General features: G+C 47.2%; 1 pseudogene; it reads left to right on the forward strand.

The window, feature by feature from the left end:
• Nucleotides 1-2,741: 2,741 nt before the first annotated feature.
• LOC129678159 (ferritin heavy chain-like) lies at nucleotides 2,742-9,597 on the forward strand (annotated as a pseudogene).
• Nucleotides 9,598-14,045: the final 4,448 nt, after the last annotated feature.

A 14,045-nucleotide genomic window follows, 5' to 3' on the forward strand; every position in this document is an offset into this window, starting at 1 on the left:
AGGAAGGAAGGAAGGAAGGAAGGAAGGAAGGAAGGAAAGAAGGAAAGAAGGAAAGAAGGAAAGAAGGAAAGAAGGAAGAGACCCAGAGGCCCCTGTCACTGCTAGGAGTGGACATATAAAATGGCCTTGCAGTTAAGACACTAGCAACTGCCTGGGGGACAATCACATTATCATGATTTGTCAATGTGGTGACAGTGCACCAGGAAAATAGGAGAAAAACCTGAGCCAACCCGTAAAAGAATCCTGTGAAGCTGTTGAAAATGTGATCGTTTAAATAAATCAATAGCTTCTCTGTATAGTAGCAATACTCAGCTGAGAAAAAAAAAAATCCTAATACCTTTTATAACAGCAGCAGAAGCTACTTGTTCAGATAGGATTGCTCCTGTATAACTCAGAGGTGGATTTGTAAAAAGAACTTATATAAAAGACAGTAACAGAGGGTGCCAAGAGATTGGTGGAATGATGCCCCCAAAGATATTCATTCTGATCCCTCAAAGCCTGTGAATATGTCACCTTAGATCAGCGGGTCTCAACCCCTGGGTTGCAACACCTTAGGGATCACATAACAGATATCTACATTACAATTTATAACAGTAGCAAAATTATACAATTTTATGGTTGGGGTCACTACAATGTGAGGAACTGTATTTAAGGCTTACAGCAATAGGAAGGTTGAGAACCACTGTCTTAAACAGTGCAGGGGACTTTGTGATGGTATGTGAGGATCTTGCAGGGAGAGTTCAACACGAGTGCCATAGAAAGACATAGTGTCCTCACAAGGGTCCTCGTAAGAGAAAGGCAAATAATAAGAGGAAAGTGAGGAACTTTGAGCTCAACAAAGGCTTTCTCTCTAACATAGGAGTTGGGGGGACAAGTGCTCAGGGCCACACAGACTTTCACTGAGTTGGTAGCTTCCGTGTTCTTGTCTTCTGAATTGCAATAATGAAGCTCACAGACACAGGGAGATTAATTTAGGAGATTTATAATTGTTCACGAGTGGGAGCTTCAGACAAAGAAGATAGAGCTCCCAGAAAGCAGAAATGGGTCCCTAGAGGTGAGGTGACACTGAGTGGCTGGTCCAGGGACCTTCAATAGACTCACGGCAGAGACAAGAGTGAGGTATGGGGAGGCAGTCAGTTTAGCTGATCCACCCACAAAGTGTCCCGATACCTCCCCTAAGTTCTCAACATGTCTTCATGACAGTGGTACTCCTTTAAGGGAAGAGAAATAATTAGAGAGCAGACCTCCCTCTGATATCCCTGGACTCTGGCCAGGCCAAAGCAGGACACTTCTGCTTCTGTCCAAGAATCTCTCGAGGTCTCCTTAAACTGTCTGACTGGTTTCTGTCTTGGTTTTTTATCGGTCACAAGAAGCAGTGGACAGAGAATTGTGGAATCTTGCCTGCATGCCTCTGGCACTGGAAATAAAGGGAGGGATGGAGGGAGGAAAGGAAGAAGAAGAGGGACAGAAGGAAGAAGGGAGGGAGAGACATAAGGAAAAAGGAATAATGTGAGCGAGACTAAGAAAGCAAGATAGAATAGGACAAAAGAGTGTCAAAAGAGTGAAAGAGGGTGGCCTATGCTTCAGACACTGTCCCTGGAAGGTTGTGTATTGAAGGTTTGTTCCTTCCCTAACAGGCCTGGGGGACTATTAGGGAGTGATGAACTTTTAGGAAGTGGGCCTTTAGTGGAAAGAGGTTGGGTCATTGTGGGTTTGCCCTTGAAGGGGTCATTGGGGTTCCAGTCCCTACTTTTTGTCTTTGTGTCTCACCGTTACCTTCCCCACAGGGCCCTACCATGCTTTGCCGCCTTGCCACAGATTCAAAACATGAAGCCCAACCCACCATCGGTTGAAGTCTCTGCAACTGTGTACCACAGTAAACCTTCCCTCCTCTTAATTTATTCACCTCAGGTATTGTCATGGTGACAGAAAGCCAACAGGATGCCAGAGGCAAGGTCAGAGGAAAGGAAATCGGTTGGTGCTGCATAGTCACTTCTGAAGACAAAGAGTACTGAGCCCAGAAATATAGGTTCCCTAGAAGTTGGGGAAAGCAGGAGCTGGGTTTTTTTTCCCCAGACCCAGCAAGGAAGCACACTCTGCACCAGCCCTCTGGCTCCTGAACTGTAGGTAAGAAACGGACATCATTGTGAACCACTAAGATTAGTTACAGTTACCTTGGTACAGCAGGAAGAGGGAACAAGCACCTAAGAAGCACCTCAAGAAGGTCCACTCTAATGGAGATGAGCAAGGTTTTTGTTTAATACAACAGTGTAGTTATAAAATCACCTTGATTAAACACACAGAAAGGAGGAAGCCTGGTGGAGGAGACTCCTGGCAGAAGGGCAGCACTCCCACCCACATTCCAGCCTCAAATGAAATCTGCTGCAAAGAGGAGGCAGCGGTGGTGAACAAAGATGGGAGACTGTGGCTACAGGCCCTCTGCTCGGTGGGGAGGGTGTCACATGGCGATCACTACCCAGGGGATAGAGCTGTGCGTCCTGCCAGAGCAGAGAAACTGAGCCCAGTTTCTGATTTTCTGTAAGAACCACAGTGTGAACTGCCTCCCTGGCATGGGGGTGCCAGGGAAGGGTGGTGCATCCTCAAGGGAAAGCCAGAGGAAGCCTTGGGATGGTGGTGGGTTCTGGGGCTCCAGGAGGGAGTCTGTGCAGTCGAAGGAGACTAATGGGCTGAAGAACACCAGGGAACAGATGTTAGGCAGGGTGGACTAGGGCTTGACCATTATGGGGATGGCAGTAGGTGATGAGGTAAGTGACAGGAGGAAGGGAAGGGTCCGTAAGGACCAGATAGGTGAGAATCCATCAGGGAGCCAGATCTAGGTTTGGCCCAGAGAGTCAGAGGAACCCTGGGTTTCTCAGGGGACCTGTCAGGACAGTGGGCTCTGGACACAAGAAAAAGGTTGGCTTGATACACCTATGATCACCATGTAAAGGTAATAAAAGCCTTAACCAAGAGTATGAGGGACAAAGGGGCAGGAAGCAGAGGAGAGACTTTGGGAGGCCTGGGCACATTCATGAGGAGAGTGGAAGGGCCACCGCACTGCCCTATGAGCTAGAGCCCAGGGTAATGGAGGTTTTCTAGGAAGAAGACCCTCCATCCCTCAAGTCTTTAAGCAGAAATAAAAAAGCCTAATTACTTCTTAAAAATTCAATGATGCTTTTATATTTAAATATTAATGAGGATGGAAGCCATACACCTATAGCAAGGAAATGTCAGGAGAAGCAGGGAAGAGGCAAGGTCACCTTTGCTGAAAGGTTCTTTCTCTCTAGCAGGTGTCTCTCCCCCTCATTCTCAGGGCTTGCTCAGGGATTGGCTATTGTCTTAGTTAGGGTTTTATTGTTGTGAAGAGGCATTATGACCATAGCAACTCTTATAAAGAACAGCACCTAATTGGGGCTGGCTTACAGTTTCAGGGGTTTAGTCCATTATCATCACAGCAGGAAGCATGTCAACCTACAAGCTGACATGATGCTGGAGATGGAACTAGGAGTTCTACATTTTGATCCACAGGCAGCAAGGAGCAACTGGGTACCACACTGAGAGAGTTCTATATCTTGATCAGCGGGCAGCAGCAAGAGATCTTGAAGCCAGCCCCACAGTGACCCAATTCTTCCAACAAGACCACACCTACTCCAATAAGGCCCCACCTCCTAACAGTGCCACTTCCTATGGGCCAAGCAGTAAAAAACATGAGTTTATGGGATCATACCTATTTAAACCATCACAGCTACTAAAGATGTCTTTGAAACTGCAAATTCTAGACAATACTTGAGTCAGCAGGGCTAAGGACAGGAAGACTGAAGTTCCCATTGGACCAAAGCACCCCCAGCTGTCTGAGTACCCCTGGTACCAATGCTGACCACAGAGCAGTCACCAATGAAGGAGAGGAGAGTCATCTCTACACACATGACCAGAGCTGGAGAGTAGGGACAAGATACAAGGACAAGAGCAACATGCAAAAACAACTATCTGGCCGATAGGACTAGAAACCCTTTAACCACCTGGGCCACATTAACAAACAGAGCCTACCCAGGAAAAGCATGGGTCCTATGTAAATGAGCCGAGTCAGGAGTCTTGTGACTTAACACTTTTGAGCATATGCCTTGCCCCAGCTCACTTACCTTGCCTGCCTACTGCCATGTCTTCCCAGACATGATGGACTATATTCTTCTGGAACTGTAAGATAAAAGTAGCCCTTTCTCCCTCAGGTAGTTTTTATTGGTATATTTCACCACAGCAAAGGAAACTAAGACAATGGCCGTTGTTTCGCCAACTCATCATCTGTCTGTAGAAGGAACACTTAAAAGCCCATTCTTCTAGCAAATTTGTAACATGCAATCATGTATTATCTTCTTTCACTGCCTGTCTACTGTGTGTCTGTGAGATGGTGGCACAGACGGATGCAGAGGACAGGACGAAAGTAAAATGGGCCAGGGAAAGAAGGGTCAGGGTTATGTAATCACAGTTTCATGTGGAATCTGAAAAGTTGATTTCACGGTGAGAATTTTTTAATTTTTTTAACAGGTTTGCTAAGACATAATGTAATTCACACACAATTTTTAAAAGTGCACAACTGGGAAGCTTAGTGATAACTCATTGGGTAAAATGTGAGACTTTGAGTTCAATCCCTAGACCCACATACAAGTGCCAGGCAAGAGGGCACACACCTGTAATCTCAGTGCTGAGGGACAGAGACAGAAGGATCCGGGACTCACTGGCCAGCCAACCTAGTGTACTTGGCAAGTTCCAAACCAGTGTGAGATCCTGCCTCAAAAAAAAGGGGGGTGGGGTGGGGAGCGCTCCTGAGGAGCGAGACATGAAGTTGTTCTCTATCCTCCATGTGCACATGCATATACATACATGAACATATACACAAGAATAATGTGCAATTAGGTGGTTTTCAGTGGATTCAGAGTCATAAGCCCATCACAGCTGCCTAACTTTATAACATAAATATCATACCTGAAAGAAATCTGAACCCTTTATCAGTCACCCCCACCCTCTCTTCCTAGCCCTGATAAGCACTAATCTGCTATTGCCGATACTAGACAATTTTTTGACAACAACAGATCCTCTCAACCCTGACCTGGGGTAATCATTCAGACCCGCTCTAGTGGGAAGGACATGTACTACAGACTTCCACAGAGGCCCCTTATTAGGTGGGACAGCCTCTACTCACCTGTGCAGAGTGGTCCTCGTCAAGAAGAGCAGAGGTTTTCATCCATTGTACCCTCCGTGTCAGTTATATGAGATCACCATATAATTTTTTTCTTTATTTTACTTTGTTTTTTGAGACAGAGTCTCATCTATCCCCAGGATGACCTCAAACTTTCTATATAGCTGAAGAGGACCTTGGATCCATGGTTCTCTTGCTTCTACTTCCCAAGTACTGGATCAGAGATGTAATGACATGGCCATGACACTTAGGAACTCAAAACAGTTATGCTTGCCTATACAGGGCCTCCACGAAACTGAGCCGATAAACATTCAGTTATAGATGTAGAAGAGTTTGGGGGGCCCTGTCCAGGAGAAAGAATGTCAGTTGAGAGAGAGGTGCTGGAGGATAGGAAGTCATTGTCTTCGGTGATGTCACTGCTGGTTACTCATGCTCCAGAACGTAGCTCCACACTCAAGCCCATGAAAGTGGCCCTGATTAGGCCCAGTGAGTCACAAAAGCAGAAGAGATAGCAGAATAGCAAGAGTGTGAGGAAGATGAAAGATGGTGGAGGGATGGATGAGTATGACCAGGATGTATTGTATAGGTTTACAACATTGTCAAAGAACAAATTATTTTCTTTTAAATGTAGGGCTGGAGGCTGAGGAGATAGTTCAGAAAGTAAAATGCCTACCATACAAATGTGAGTGCCTGAATTCAACCGCCATCATTCATGTGAAAAAACAGGTGGTAGTGTGCTGGAAAGGTACAGATAAGCGATTCCCTGAGGTTCACTGGCCAGCCAGACTGACCTAATCAGAAAGCCCAGGTCCCAGTGACAGAGCCTGTCTCAGACAAAAAGATGGACAGCTCTTGAGAAACAACACCCAAGGTTGACCTTCAGCCTACACACATTCACAGCACACATGCATGTGTACCTGCAGAAACACACACACACACACACACACGCACGCCTGCCACCTGCACGAACACACTTGTGGACAACAACAAAAAAATGCGGTATTGAATTTCCTTCCCACCATTTCTAATTTTTCTAGTTTATATTACCACTGTAAATTCAGGGTGATCCCATCTCAAGATCTTTATGAAAGCCCCTTGTTGCAAACAAAGCAATATACACAGGTACTAAGCAGGCAGAACTCTGGGGTCGGCATATGAGCTAAATGTCGAGAACCAGCAACATACCAGCCTCATAACATGGATAACATTAAGAAGCGAGCTCCTGGACTTATGGCTATTTTTCTCAGCTCCACCCAACAGGGCTTGAAAGGCTTGAAAAGACCTCAAGAAGCCCAGGAGGAATCCCTGCCTTTGTTCTTGGCCAGACTTCTCATCTCGTCTGGGGATTACATCTCAGTATGCAGGCCTTGGTAGAGCCTTATATGAGGATGGACGATCAGCACTTGAGCATACTTTAGGATAAAGTTTCTTTATGAATTTTGTCTTCCCTTTCTGGCTCCATGGTACCTGTCCAAAAGGTGGAATCCATCAGATCAAAGGACAGAACAGTTGCCAAAGACCCATGTCTGACTTAGAGCCTGAAACATGGAAAAAGCTGGCCCTAACCATAATCCCAGCCCAGAGTCCAGGGTTCCTACTTGGGAGTTAGTACTGGACTCTTTATCTATTAACCCCGCCCTCTTTTTTTTTTTTTTTTTTTTTTTTTTTTTTTGGTTCTTCCTTTCTGTTCTTGCATGGGCAGACCATCATTTAAAAATGGCCAGAATTTGCCTTTCTTTTTCTAGCTGTTTCTATTCTAGTTTCCATAGAAACCACCATGTGAATGTGGACAAGGAAGAAAATAAGACCCTTTAAAATAATGATAGTTGAAAAACTTTAACACGCCTATGCTTCCAGCTACCTGGTAGTTTCCATGGAGATTCAAGGAAACAACAGAGCCAGATGGATTTCCCAACAGCTAGCACTGGATGGAATGGCATCCTCAATGGCTGTTGCTTTTGCATGGCCCAGTGGATTGCACTGTCTCCTCCCCCAACAAAACCTGTCCCCACTTCTTCTTGGGAATATCCTCCAAAATGGCAGAGAAAAGACATGAGATGAGGAACTCTGGGAGAGAGGAAAATGGGGGCAAGTCCACAGCTGATTCCTACTGCTGAACTCCCTAGTCTTTTCTACCCAGAACTTAAAGTGGGATGGAGGGGGAACAAAGCACTCTATGCTGACAGAGGTAGTTCCCTGGTGGGTTGTGGGGCTCATGCTAGTGTCATTGATTGTGCCCACCACATCCCGCTTCTTTTCTGGAAGCTGGTAAGCCCAGTCCAGCAGCCAGGAACACCTGGCCTTGCCCAGGTAGCAGGTTTAAGGAGCTAAAAAAAGACCATAAAAGAGAGACTCACTGCTCCTCAGAATGTAGTTCAAAAGCCATCTACTAAGGGACCACTGAGCCTGTATCTGCTCAGCTAGGTATACGTTCGGGAGCCAGTATGGGAAGAGCAGACAGGCCACTGATCTGCAGTAAACCACCCAGGGATCCCTGGGATTTTAGGGATTTCTGATTTCCAGCCAGGATTAGAGGGCTCAGAGGTAGTCCCCAGTATCCATCAGAAAGACTACATGCCATCTAGCCACAGAATGCTGATTTAGCAGCCTGAACACAGCCTAGTCCCAAAAGTTCTGCCTTGGTTTTGGGGGTGGGAGGGTATCTTTCCTTCCATTTAAGCAATAACAACCCTGCCTTCTGGAGTCTTCTACTTTTCCCTGGACAATATCCAAAGTCCTTAAAGTAGTTAATTCATTCAAACCAAATAAATATCCCTTTCCCACCATAGTCACCACATTTGGCTGATGCTAAAAGAAAGAATCGATGGCACTGTGAAAAGGTCTCACTATCACTCATGGAGCCCAGGTCTGCACTATGACCTCACATGGAAGCCACAACCTTCCATTGTACCCACGCTGCATAGAAGGCCTGGGCATATAACACTGCAAAGATTCTCAGCCTGCAACTCCAGAGACAGGAGGCTCCTTGTTCTGTATAGCCATGTAGTGAACTGAAGAGAAAAGCCCTCTCACAGTCTTGGGCATTTGAACACATAATGCCTAGGTGATGGCACTGCTTAAGAGAGGTTTGTTGGAGGAAGTATGTCACTGGGGTTGGGGTCTGAGTGTATTAATGCCTGTTTGCTTCCAGTTTGATCTCTCTGCTTTATGTATGTAGCTCAAGACATGAGCACTCAGCTTCCTGCTCCTACTGCCATGCGGGCCTGCTGCCTTGCTTGCCACACATGATAGACTAACTCTCTAGAGCCTCAAGCCAAAATAATGTCTTTCTTCTATGAGTTGCCTTAATCATGGAGTTTTATCACAGTAACAGAAAAGTAACTAATACAGTCCCCATCCAAGTACAGAGAAGGGGTCCACTCTCTCACTAAAACACAAAGTAAAATCTGTGTTTGGACTCTTCCCAACCATTGCACCAGAGTCTTCTAGGACACCCCATCCTCAGGGTGACGTAGGACAAAATGCAGCAATGCTGCCTGTCTGTTCTCTCAGTTCTCTTAATTCAAAACCCAGACACCAGATGTTCTCGCCCAGGGTGGCCGCAGTTTCCTACTTCAGCTGTGCTTGAACCCCGAACCTGTGCTGACTTCTCTAACCCCAGCCCCAGCCACTCTGAGCCTGGGTCTTTGCAACCTCATTGCTCTACTGCTCGACGTCACCACTGAGCCTCACCCACCGCCACGACCACAGCATTTCCCCCCAAAAGTACACCAGAACTACCACCAGGATTCTGAGGCTGCCATCAACCCCCAGACCAGATGGAATTATATGCCTCCTAAGTCTGTCTGTCTGACTGACTACTTCGACTGGAAAGAGTTGGCTCTGAAGAACGTTGCCAAATACTTTCTCCAGCAATCTCATGAGAGGGAACATGCTGAGAAAATGATGAAGCTGCAGAACCAGCAAGATGGCCAAATCTTCCCACAGGATATCAAGAAACCATACCAAGATGACTGGGAAAGCAGGCTGAACACAATGGAGTATGCACTGCCCTTGGTAGAGATTGTTAATCAGTCACTACTGGAACTTCACAAACTGGCTACTGACAAAAATGACCCCCACAAACTGGCTACTGACAAAAATGACCCCCAGTTAATCAGTCACTACTGGAACTTCACAAACTGGCTACTGACAAAAATGACCCCCACAAACTGGCTACTGACAAAAATGACCCCCAGTTAATCAGTCACTACTGGAACTTCACAAACTGGCTACTAACAAAAATGACCCCAAGTGAGGTCATTGAGATGCATTGCTGAGCAGGTGAAATCTTTGGGTTCCACCTGGGTGACCACATGACCAACCTGCGCAAGATGGGAGTCCCCTAATCTGGCATGGCAAATGAGATGAGAGCTAAGTTTAACTTCCCCAAAGCCACTTGACTTTACTGGTCACTGAGGCAGTGCATGCATGTTGGATTGCCTTTATCTTTTCTGTAACTCTCTCCAAAACATCGGCTTGTTATTTAATTTGTGTCATTTCTTCAAATAGAGAACTCTGCTATCCCCACCCCCAAAAAAAGGAAACCCAGATGGCTGAGAGCCTACTAAGACTGAGAGAAATTACACTTAATGATCCTCTGCTTTATACCGAGTCATTTCAGCTCCTAAGGGTCAGAAAAGACAGAAAAATGTCCTCAATTCCAAAGCATGAAATATGAATGAAAATTTGAATGAAACTATGAAAAAGACCTTTAAGGACAGACACTATCAATGAACTACAACGTCTACCGATCATAGGAGTAAGTGAGTGGGTACCTGACCAGCCTATGTGGAAATGTTGGCAGCTGTGCCAGGACTGTGCACTCTGCCTCTGCTGGCCTGGCACTTGTCTCTCAACAGCATACCTTGCACTGGCACTGAGCTACAAGGTCCTTGCAGCGGGTTGGGGCCCTTAAGGATGCTGAGCAGCCTCTGAGTGGACCAGCAGGGCCTGGGCAGCACCAACTGGTTACTATGTATTGTGGCATACTTTTTTAAAACTCTTATTTACATTTCTTATCTCTTTCTCCCTACTTCACCCCAATCTCTTCCAGCATCCCATCACCAAGTAGGAGAAAGAAAGGGTTAGTGGGAGAGGTGACACAGTTCTCTTAGCTGCTTCCTGCTAGGTAGGGTCGTTGGGTTCCTTGGAGCCAGTCCACTCCTTGTTTCAGGAGATCTCTGACTTCTTGTCTCACAACAGCAACCAGGAGCAGCAAAAGGGAAGCACGAGCAACATGGTTCTTTCTCGGATGCTCACGCTCGGGGCTCTGGGCTCTGGCATTTCTTCTCTCTCCAGAGCCCTCAGATTTAAACTGTCTGCAGCTGGCAAAGAGCTCCTCTCAGAACCCATACAAGGCAAATCATCTGCTGCTGTGGACCATCTGAATCAGTCCCACATCCCACACCTGGGACCAAAAGAAAACCATGCTTACATCCACAACAGTGTAGTGTTGTGGTTGATAGAGGTGAGTGGGTCAACGGGATCTACACAGGTAGACATCATAGAAAGCCCCGGAAGGAGTTACAGTAAGGCTGACACCCTACTGATGGGAGCTCTTACCCTAAGAAAAAGACCTTTCTCCCACAGGCTAGATGAATGTACCATAAGGCACCCCATGAAGCTGGCAGGCTGAACTAGAGGCAAGAGATGGTCCTGGTTCCTCAGCTGGCCCAGATCACAGTGGGAAACTGGGGTAAAGGGAAGGCACAGCAGAGTTCCTGTCTCAGTCACTCTGGAGAGGCAGGGCAGACAGTAGAGGATATGTAGCCAGAGTGGGGTGCTCTGCAGGAGTCAGGAGCACATCCACAGAGATGTTTAAATTTGCTACTCCAAGCTACATCTGAAGAGGATCCACAGACTTTGCCCCTACCTGCCAGACTCCAGCCCTTGCTTCCTAACAGAGCTGACCAGCTGCTCTCAGTAACCTGGATTGTTCCTGAGTGAGCTGTGCTAATTCACTGTCACAGCATGAGGCATACCTACAGAGATCATCGGAGTTAAAGGTTTCTCCTGTCTCCACTCCCAAAGAAGAACAAGGGAATCAAAGATGGAATACTGGGAAAGGAAAAGGCGATTTAATCTCATCCCTGAGTCCTTGTACCTGCTGCTGTGTGTTCGGCTGCCTGCCCCTGCCCTCCATTGTCTGATTCTGAAGCCTTCTAACCTCAAACCTGGAGAGCGGGATGAGGAAGAAAAACCAGATGTCAAAGACATCTTCATTGTCTCAAATTTGCCACAGACTGGCCCTGCTCCTACCTTCCTGTGCTTCCCTGGGAGGAGTCAGCTCTCTTCTCTTTTACATAATTCCTCTGAGCTGATTCCCAAGTGAATGCACCTCCATTCTCCAGGAGGGAAGAAAAGCTCCCTGCTTAACAAAAAGACTTCAGACACCTTCAGTGGAAGGAGCAGGAATTGGGAGTGGGGAAGTTCTTGGTTCTCATGGCTGGGGTAATGTGTGGTTACATTTGCCCCACATTCGGCCTCTCCTCCTTCTGCCTCTGCCCCTGCACCTGCCAGAGCATAGGGCACATCCTTTTTAAGCTGTCTAAGTCATTTCAAAGGACCTCAACCCAGCAGTGTTTTCATTCTGATCATGTAAATGGCCCATGTTGAGGTCCATCAGAGAGGCCAGCCATGCTAAAAAGTCCCCGGGGAGAGTGAGGACCCAGGGCCACCAAGGGAGGAGGATGTGAGGGGACTGGAGATGCACTGTGATAAATGACCACCAGGCTGAACTCATCCAGGCATCGGGACTCCCGCCTGGGTATACAATTCTCCTAAAAACCAGTGGGGGTGCAGCACCAGAACCTTACCACCTGACCACAAGGGATGCAAGCAAACAGAACGGCCCCCCCTGCTGCAAACAGAGATTGCAGGGGAGGCTTTCGGAGAGGCTCCTGAGGGTGACAGAGCAGGAAGTTCCTCCCTAGATATCCCTCTGACTGGTGTCCCGAGTTTCTGGGGCAGACTGCATAACCAAGGCTCAGGACTAGGCTAATTCTCCCCCAACCCTGTCACACAGTCATTGCCTCCTAGGAGACTCGGGATGTTGATTCGCGAACACACACCACAGAATAGAAGTGACCTTGAAGACAGTCGTCTGGAGGAAAGCCTCTTTCAGACTCTGTGAAATATTGATGGAAAACCTTCCCATTTTTCTGCAGGGACAGATGGCCATCCATCTGCTCTGCTTCCCAAACCTGCTAGAGCAAAAATGTCAGGGCTTTCCAAGCTGGCCCCTCGGTGTGGCCACAGCACTCAAACACCCTCTGCAGCACCCTGCAGTGTCCAGGACATAGTCCCCGGCTGGGACCAAGCTTCCTATCAGAGAGAGAAACAGAAATGGGCCACCTGCAGCAGGGAGGAGCTTCCCACCTTCACAAAGCATGAAGGGATAAAGAAAGGTGAGTGGTAGCCAGGGACACCAGGAAGGCATCCCGGCCCAGCCCTGTCCTGATGGTAAAGCACAGTTCACAGTCTTTGCCATCACAGCAGGGCAAAGACAGCCCAGTACTGATGGGCAGACCTTTGCTAGCACTCAGTGGGCTTCCTGGTTCAGCTTACTCTTCTACAGAAGAGGGCTGTGAACAGACACACTCATACTCATCCATCTTCACCAGGGCACATGAGCATGAAACATACTGTCCTGGTTAGCTTTGTTTTGTTTTTTTGTCAATTTGGCACGGTGTCATTTGAGAAGAGGGAACGCACTTGAGAAAATGCCCCCACCACATTAGCCTGTGTGTCACTTTTTTTTAAATTAAGGATTAATATGGGAGGGCCCAGCTCACTGTGGGCAGGGCCACTCATGGGCAGGTGGACCCGAGTTGTATAAGAAAGCAGAATGATCAAGCCAAGAGGAGCAACCAAGTAAGCAATGTTCCTCCAAGGCCTCTGCTTCAGTTCCTGCCCTGACTTACTCTAATGAGGGGCTGTGATGTTGAAGTATAAGCTTTTGGTCATTGTGTTTTATCACAGCAATAGAAACCTAAGTAAGTCAGGGACCCAGAATGGGGAGCCAAGCCCACAGTCGATGCAGAGAGCCTTCTGCAGGTAGGACAGGGACTTTAGGGGAGGAGGCTGACATTCTGCTTACTAGAATATCAGGAATAGCTGCAGACATCTTTGGCCACTGCAGCCACCATCTTTTCTAAAACAATGTTTTCCACTGAAATACAAGCCCCTGGATTTGTGAGTTCTAGGACATCTGCTTTCCTTCTTGAGGTCCTTCTTCTGGGGCTGGCTGTTGCTCCTAGACAAAGAAGTACATGGGGCCCCACCCTGACCGTCTGCCCTCCACTCCCTACAGGCTGACTAGCCCACTGTGACACACCAGTTCCTGCAGAGTGCTTGCTGTAGACACAATTGGGGTTTACCACATACTGGTCACAAGGGTGAATAAATGCTTGAGTAGATGTTTTTTTTAGGAGCCGGTGTCAAGATAAATGGAACTCGGCAGAGGGCAGAGGCCAGAGGCCATGGCAAGAAAGACTCAGGGCTGTCCTTACGCTATGATCCTGCAGATATAAAGACAAGTTCCTCTTTCAGGGGGCTCTATGTCCAAATGGCACTTTCCAGATATAAGCAGCTTAAAAACACACACCTATACACAACATACACTACATAGCAGGCGAGCATACATCAAACACACAATGTACCTCCAGGTACATATATTTACAGAAAGTGCACACATCACATACATACTAACAAGTGCATAACAGTTGGTCAGTGGTGGCACACACCTTTAATCCCAGCACTCAGAAGGCAGAGGCAGGCAAATCTCTGAGTTCAAGGCCAGCCTGGCCTACAGAGTGAGTTCTAGGACATCCAGGGCTACACGGAGTAA

The sequence above is a fragment of the Psammomys obesus genome, unplaced genomic scaffold (assembly GCF_907164565.1).
Source record: "Psammomys obesus unplaced genomic scaffold, mPsaObe1.curated_primary_1811, whole genome shotgun sequence".
Classification (NCBI taxonomy): Eukaryota; Metazoa; Chordata; class Mammalia; order Rodentia; family Muridae; genus Psammomys; species Psammomys obesus.